Raw genomic sequence first — 8,255 nt, 5'->3', positions numbered from 1 at the left:
GGCTCATGCTAACCTATATGGCTCCCACCCATTCTACATTGTACAGGAGGCTGATGGATTAGCACATGGAGTTTCCTTCTCAATGCCATGCACAGTGCCATCTTTTCATTGGTAAATTACTCTTACAAGATAATTTCCTTATGGCCTTAGTGTCAGAAAGAAGTTAGTGTTAGTGTTGTGAGTTCAGTATCGACAACACGAACAATACAAGCTGTAATTGGACTCTTCAGTAAATAGATTGTCTCTTTTTGTCACCATCAGGATTACGCAGACAAGCAAAGGATTTTCACTTTTGACCCCTGGGAATTTGGTGACCTCTCAGAGATGGTGGAAGAATTAAAAACTAAATGTTTCTGCATTATGATAATAATATAATAAGGTAAATGAATATAAACAGACATATTATATCAGCTGTTTAACTGAAAATAAACTACAGTGTATGAAACAATGTGTGTCCAGTAGATGGCAGCAAAGGCCTCTCAGCTTCTGACTGCTGTGCTCTCCTGGTTTCTGCCCCAGGACCCAGGGATCAGTAGCACTATCCCCAATGGAACTTACCCTCCGTTGAATGATGGCCTGAAACGAGACGTGTTCATCAAAAATGTTGCAGGACACATTTTGATCGGAAAGGTAAGACCGCTTTTTTTTTATATATGTTGTTCCGCCTGTTTGTGAGATATGTATAGCATGTGTTCAACTGTTGAGCTGTGTATGGTTGCACATTCTTGTATGGTTTTCCAGGTTTGGCCTGGCCCTACAGCCTTCCCTGACTTCACCAATACAGAAACCAGACAGTGATGGGTCACAGTCATTGTGGATTGTGAGTGTGTACAGACACACATTGAACATGTTATTTTAAATCAGATATGATTAAAACACAAGATGTCAAGTATGTGTAATCAGGCTGTCAGTTCTGTAATGTTCCTGGTGGTTTAGCATTTCGTTTGCGTTGCACCATGGAGTCACAAAAAGACAAATGTATATTTTGTTGTTTATCTCCAATGCTCCATCCAGAAAATGAATGAACCAGCCAATTTTGTCCAAGGTCATCTCTTGCCACAGAGTGTCCACAAGCAGCAGCAGCTTCAGCATCAGGAGTTTCAGTGACAGATGGAGGAGATGCTGGAGCTTCCCCAGAGACAGCAGCCATTTCCCCCTGCAGATGTGAGCTTGGGGTTACAAGACAGTGACTACCTGGACGTCACCCGCACCCACTCTGACTGTTCAGATAACAGCACCACTCCAATCTGTGTCAGAGCTGGGCATTTCAGCCAATGAGCATGAAGATGGAGGTAAAGATTGAGATTGCGGTCACATTTTGACATGTCATTGTCAAACCTGTTCTTCACTGTGTAAAATTTTCAGTTTGCAGAGGAAGAATCCATTGTTGTCCGAGTACGTAACATTACTTTTCATCCCAAAGAGGTCTTGGGTCATGGTGCTGAGGGCACCATTGTTTACAAGTCAGTCTAAACAACTGTCAAAAAGTCAACTGTTATTTATAGCTTTCTATTCAATCTCCTTGAAGATATTAAGCAATATCACTTCATTACAATGTTTTGTCATTGTTTCACCACAAGGGGTCAGTTTGACAACCATCCAGCAAAGATTTGGGTCCAACTAGCACAAAACATAATCATAGAACTAAGGTTACAGAAAGTGAATGTATTCAGTTATCAAATGTAACAATAACCTAAACAAACTAGCCAAACGCTGTCGGGGGCCGACAGCAAGGGGTATATCCGCGAACTTGTCCAATCCTCAACTTTCCAATATACCCAAAGTATACGCACTCGCACCTGCCACTAACTGTTTTAATTAATTATTAATAAATTCAACAAAATAACTGTTAAATATTATGATATAATGCTGACTACACTTTATACATGTTCAAAGTATCCATATAAACTCGATTGTTATGGTTTTAGCAAAGGTGGACAGCAGACAGGAGACGCAGAAGAGTCCTTCCTGATTGCTGATCTGGAGCAGGTGAGGAGGAGCCGGGCAGGTGTAGTCAATCACCGGCGTCTTGAGAAAGTGGGTCAGCCACGCCCCCTGCAGAAAGAGAGGAAGGAAGAGCAAACCAAAACACTAAAATAATAATAAAAACTGGGTGTGGGTGCAGGTGAGATCGTGACATCGATATTGAACACACAATACCTGAACTCATAAATTTCTCTCTAGTTTTTAATAAAACTAGTTAACCTATTATACCTTGTTAAATATTATGAATATTAAAATGCTAACCACACCTGCCATATCTTCAAAGGGTCCAAATTTCATACACAGCATACACTGTTTATTAAATTTCATGAAAAAGCATACAATAAGTTCAAACTTATAATTCGATGCATTCATAAAGAAATGGAGGCTTAACTATATTTGATATGATGATTAATACATTTATATTATTTTGCTGCCCTCACTGTGTGTTCGTCTACACAGATATGCAGCGACTCAAACACTCTCCCATAGAGCACCAGAGACAAGAGTTGTCTTTCAGTGACTTTAATGGAAGCCGTGTAAAACTGTAAACAATACAAAATACACACTCCGTTAAGACTACATACATACATAAACAACTCTCAAAACAGCAAATAAACTAATCATTCTGTAAATAAATGTATACAATAACACCAAAATATTACACACTAGTAATATATAAACAAATAAACTCACAGATTGTGCTTCCTTATGAGCAAACCAACGAAGATGGAAGAAGATTGACTGGAGCTCTCTTCACTGTGTGCAACGTTCATAAAAATGGCTGCTTCAAACTCATAACTTTATCGACAATTGAACACATTCAACTTTACCACTAGATGGCGATAACCACAATAAATGAAACTGAAAGTCCAAGGAAGGGCAGAATACTCCCCACCTGGCATCTGTAAGATGTCAAACAAACAAGCAAACCTAAATGTATCAAATTACTACTAGATCGCCACTGAAGTAGACGTGGATAGAAGAAGAATGACTTCTGAGACAGGTCGTAGAAAAAAACCTGGCTGTACCATCCTTGACGATCTTCACTTGGATCTTCCTTGTCTTCCCATCATCGCTTGGAAAGGTATGCGTAACCAGTCCGAGAGGCCAGTAGTGTCTTTTAGCCTGATTGTCTCGCAGAAGAACGACATCTCCTTTCTGCAGGTTTGGTCTTTCGGTTCTCCATTTGCGGCGTTCTTGCAGAGTACTCGCATACTCCCGTTTCCAGCGTTGCCAGAAGGTGTTCGCTAGACTTTGGACTTGTCTCCATTGACGTCGGAAAAGGTTGCTGTCGTCAGACTGACCAGGAGGCCATTTGATCAAGAAGGCATTGATTTCCTATATGTAAAGCACAGAGTTCTGCAACCTGAATCGGGAGCTTTTGATTTGATCTCTCCCTGCCATGAATTCAAATCTTTTGCTGTCGCTGCTGAATTGGATCGCACAAGACTCCAAGCTAAGTTTGCCAAAGAGGTTCTAAAATTTGGAACTGGTTGTATGAATATCCGATCAAACGGCACAATACATTTCGGTGTAATGGACAGCAAGGAGGATACAGGATATGTGCATGGTGAGGTAATTGGCCTCCCAATAGAAGACAAAGACATGTATGTGGATGCTTTGGACTACATTGAAAAGTGTTTCTCAACTGACAAAGAGCATGCTCGCAATTGCGTGCGCCCACCAAGATCGACCGGGACATAGCGGTGAGAGGCCGCATTGCTCGCGCCGTGTGACTGTTGCACCCGTTATAAATTCATCGGACGAATCTGACGGATTTAGCGAACCGGACCCGGATTCGTCAGATGAGAGGTTGCCGTCCTAATCGGGCAGGAGCAGCAGAGACTCGTCCCCAGACGCTGCAGGAGGACAGCAAGAAGGTAAGAACGAGCTAAGTTAGTTAGCCCCCCCCCCAAACACACACACACACGCTCACGCTAAAGTAGTTTAACGACTTTAACTCTGCAAGGTTGGTAATAAGGAAAAGGCTTTACGTTCATTAATCACTTACGAATACAGTTGCACCACTTCAGAAAATCACCTTTTTTTGCCTGGCTATTTTTGGCCTGTTTTTTCTTTTCTTACAAATGCACTGCTTTATAATAATTGTATTGTCATTGCCACAATTGCCACAATGGCTATGTAACCAAATGTAAGCCACGCAGGAGTGAACAAATGAAAAAATTATGACTTTCTTTCACATCTGTAGTCAAATATCATAATAACATAATGGGAGGTGAATGCTTGTTTGTCAAACCTGGAAATTATGTTGCTCATGTAACCGGGTTGAAATAATATCTTTATTTTCATGTTTGAAATGTCACCAAATCCTGATGAATATGGATAAATATTTGTTTAAGATGTGTTTTATTGTTATTTGTATACCTGAGTATTGTATTCAGACCATAGTGTTAATACCTGTACTGTCGCTTTAAGAGGTCGCAGGTCTTGTGACGTCATGTCAGTGCTTCTCTCAGTTCGCGCCAGACTAGCTGAGAGGAGGTAATGTATTGTTTTGCTCGTCACATTTCAACATTTACTTAGGGTTTTAGATAATGCAAGTTGTGTTTTAAGCATGTATAAATGTACATTTTAGGTTGTGAATATGTAGTTAATGTGTCACACTATGTATAAACTTTGTTAGCAGAGTTTTTACATGATTTAAAGTAGACAAGTTTCCATGTGCTAGTCTACAGGGTTTTATGTATGCTTATTTGCTAACAGGAGCTTGAGACACGTTTGCTGTGTGGAGGAGACTGCATATTACAGAGCCTTGTGTCTTTCTGTTGATTTGTACAGGTATGTGTGTCATGTTCATTATAATTTATGGCATAGTGTTTACATGCGTTTATACTGGTTGCATTAGGATGTGAAAGGAATTCATGTTTTCAAATGCATTGAGTATTTTATGATTTATTTCATTCATTTTCACATGTTTTATTTAAAAGTGTTTTTGCTGTTAAGGCTGAAAGTTGTAGCAGCAATGTATGTAGAGCAGTTCGCGCCAGACTAGCTGAGAGGAGGAGCTTGAGACACGTTTGCTGTGTGGAGGAGACTGCATATTACAGAGCCTTGTGTCTTTCTGTTGATTTGTACAGACCATCCTGTCATCAATAAAAGAGCAACCAGTAGCTAGTCGTGGTCCGGGTCCTTTCTTCAATCAGCACAACAGAACACAACGCAGAATATACAAGAGGTTAACAGATGCGCATTCAATCTGATGAGAAACTTTAAAAGACGATGCACACCCGTTACACTCACAAATGTATTGTTTTGTCCACAAACGAAAATGATTCCAGAACATTCCAGAATATTGTTTTAATAAGGAAAAAAACTTCAAACCGATTAGTTTAATAATCAAATAATTGTTTCAGCTTTAGATTTTACTGTATATTACTGAATGATGAATAATGCTGTACAGAAATGTTGAAGATGCAGTATGTTTGAGGCTTTTAGAAATTGTGTCACCATTACTGAGTTTGCCCAGCAGAGAGCACTGTTTAGTTTGTTTTGTAGGGATCCTTAATAAGTTGTGGATATTTATATTTGCCTCAGACACATTTTATTAAGGAATGTATCTGTGTGAACCAAAAAAGGGAAACAATTAAATATCTGTCATTTTATTTTGAAATGTCAATCATGCATTTTGAGATTCGGTTCCATTATCACATTCATCTGAATGCAACATACTGTAACGAACATAACTGAACATTTTCTTTTACAGGTGGATGTTGACAAGTAAACCAGTGTTGTTGATGTGATGAAAGGAGAAAGGAAATCATGGGTGAGTGGATTGTCAAGTCAGTTTTATTGTGTTGTAATTTAATGTGATCTGATGTCTTAAAAAAAAAAAAGGTAACATTTACTGTAAATAATATGCTCATGAACAACAGGATTGGGTCCACCAACGCAGCATAAGAATTTCATACATGGAGCATGTCAGCATCTTTAAGCTCATTGATGTGATTTGTTACAGACCACAACTGTACTTTTGGTATTTGTAAAGCATTTTAAAACAACGAAACAAAACCACAAATGGTATGGAATTATATTCCAAACAACACTGTAAGAAGCACAACAAATATCAATTTAATCATTCAAAAATATTATATTTTATTGTTTGAAAATGCACTTGTTAAAATAAAATAATCCACTTCTATTGAATATATGCAACGATTGCCATCTTTGGGGCCAATTTCAGATTTTTCAAGAAGTTTGACCTGCCGATACCGATTTTAGCCGATTTCGATTTAAATTTTTTAAACCACTTTACAGCATACAGAAAGATATATATTTTTGCATCTTTTCTCTTTAATAGAACATTTTAACATAGAAATTCAATCAGTTCACATCCAATATCCAACTAAAAATACATAAACGAATCACTACCTGTATGTGTAGTTTTAAGTTTAAACATATTTCACAACATATTACCTACACACAAATAAGTAAATGAACTAATGACCAAGAGCGCAGAGCTCTCTCTCTCCCGCCCCTCGTGCTCTCTGCGCACACAGGTTTAACAAACAAACAAATGCTGAGTGCTGATCAAAAGTTTTGTGCAAGTGGTTTAAAATCCTGACTCTTGTCCCAAATATGACAGGCTTCATTCAGTGATTGAAACAAATATATAAACATTAATGAAACATTTACATGCAGAGCGCCCACTCGCAAAGCAGACAGCAGCGTCACGGCTGCGCGGATGTTGTGTAATCAAATACACCGGTGTGGCGGTATATTAAAAATTCATATCATAACGGGAAAATAATGGTATTCGGTGTGAACCGGTATACCGCCCAGCCCTACACTCTACTACATGTGCGTGTAGCCACGTGCACGTGTGTAGGGCCCTATGAAATCCGTTTTATTTTTTTCCAAATTCCGTTTTATTTTTTTCCAAATTCCGTTTTTTCCGTTTTAATTTTTTAGAATTCCGTTTTATTTTTTTTTATTCTGTTTTTTTTACCTTTTATACTTACTTTACCACCATATAATGTGTGCTTTTTGTCAGTGAATAAAATGTCCACTGAAATGCAACTTTCTTCTTGAATCCACTGACTTCTCAATTGTTCAATTGTTTTGACTTAAGTTAAATCCTAATTAAGTAAATGCCAGTGAATCTTAAAACAAGCCATGCAATGCTGGTCACATTTAAAAGTAAAATAATTAACATAAAAAAAGTAGTGCCCCCTCATCTGGTGCAGACGGATTTCTGAGCACCGCCTCTGCGCTGTACTGTTCTCCCTCTCCTGCGCTTCTCCATATCCGACTGGATCAATTCTCTACACGCAATATTACCCCTACAACTCTGCAATTAAGGGAATAACAGATGCATCAGATGAGCTGATGTCTTTAGTTAACTGTTCAAAGAGAGAGAATGTTCTCTGCTGTGAAGTGAAAGTCACAGGGAGTTCATAAGTTTCACTTTTGCGCAGAGACTTTTCAGCATTTAACAGGCGATGTTCCACAGTTTACTCGCCGTGTTTCGGCCGCCGAATTATTGGTGCATTCCTTAATAAAACATCTTTATTGACAATAACAATATAACCGTAATAATGGCGTATTTGATGGTGTGACTTGGGTTTCAATTGGCACCTGGACAAGGGGACGCCCGCCGGTTACATGCGTGCGCAGCGCATTTGTTCCGCGGTTTAGAAAAAAAAAAGTGTATATAGCAACACGCACTGGGGGAGACCCTGGCCGGGTGAGTGTTTGTGGGGAGATGCACGGGTGGTGCCACGAATGAGCGTTCCCCGGAACATTTCTCCAGACAAACGTTCCTTCTCCTCACGATGACAGCATTTCAGTCACATTATGTCAATTTCCGCGATATTCCGCGTTTAACATTAGATTCCGTTTTTATTGGCCAATTCCGCGATTCCGTTAACACGGAAATCATAGGGCCCTACGTGTGTTGCTGCGCGATGCGGGTGCATTTGACCAGCTTATTAAAAACGGAATGTTTCTGTCTGACCTGCCGGTCGCCGATTGCAGCCAATCACGTGAAAATCGGCCGGGTCCGGTCACTGGCCGATTAATCAGTGCATCCCTATTTTTAAATGTGGAGAACAATCTCTTATTCTGTCATTTATGAATAAACCAATGTCTTTTTTCCCCCTCATTATTCAGCTGACAATCTTGTGCAGTCACCTGAGAATTGGACTGAAACTCAAGTAAGCACCTGGCTACAAACACTTGGTGTGAAAGAACAATACATAAAGAAGTTCCTTGAAGAAGAAGTAAAGTAAAGTAGACCTAGGAAATCGTGG

General features: G+C 39.4%; 1 long non-coding RNA gene across 1 annotated transcript; it reads left to right on the top strand.

Annotated features, from left to right (window-relative positions):
- LOC310932853 lies at nt 1–1,286 on the top strand. The gene is made up of 5 exons (XR_014592943.1): nt 1–111; nt 262–379; nt 520–630; nt 742–820; nt 1,015–1,286. It is a non-coding gene; the product is annotated as an uncharacterized lncRNA (long non-coding RNA).
- Nucleotides 1,287–8,255: the final 6,969 nt, after the last annotated feature.

Source organism: Microchirus variegatus, assembly GCF_963457635.1.
Source record: "Microchirus variegatus genome assembly, chromosome: 10".
Classification (NCBI taxonomy): Eukaryota; Metazoa; Chordata; class Actinopteri; order Pleuronectiformes; family Soleidae; genus Microchirus; species Microchirus variegatus.
The sequence above is the reverse complement of the archived record's forward strand: the minus strand, read 5'-3'. Positions and strand labels throughout refer to the sequence as shown.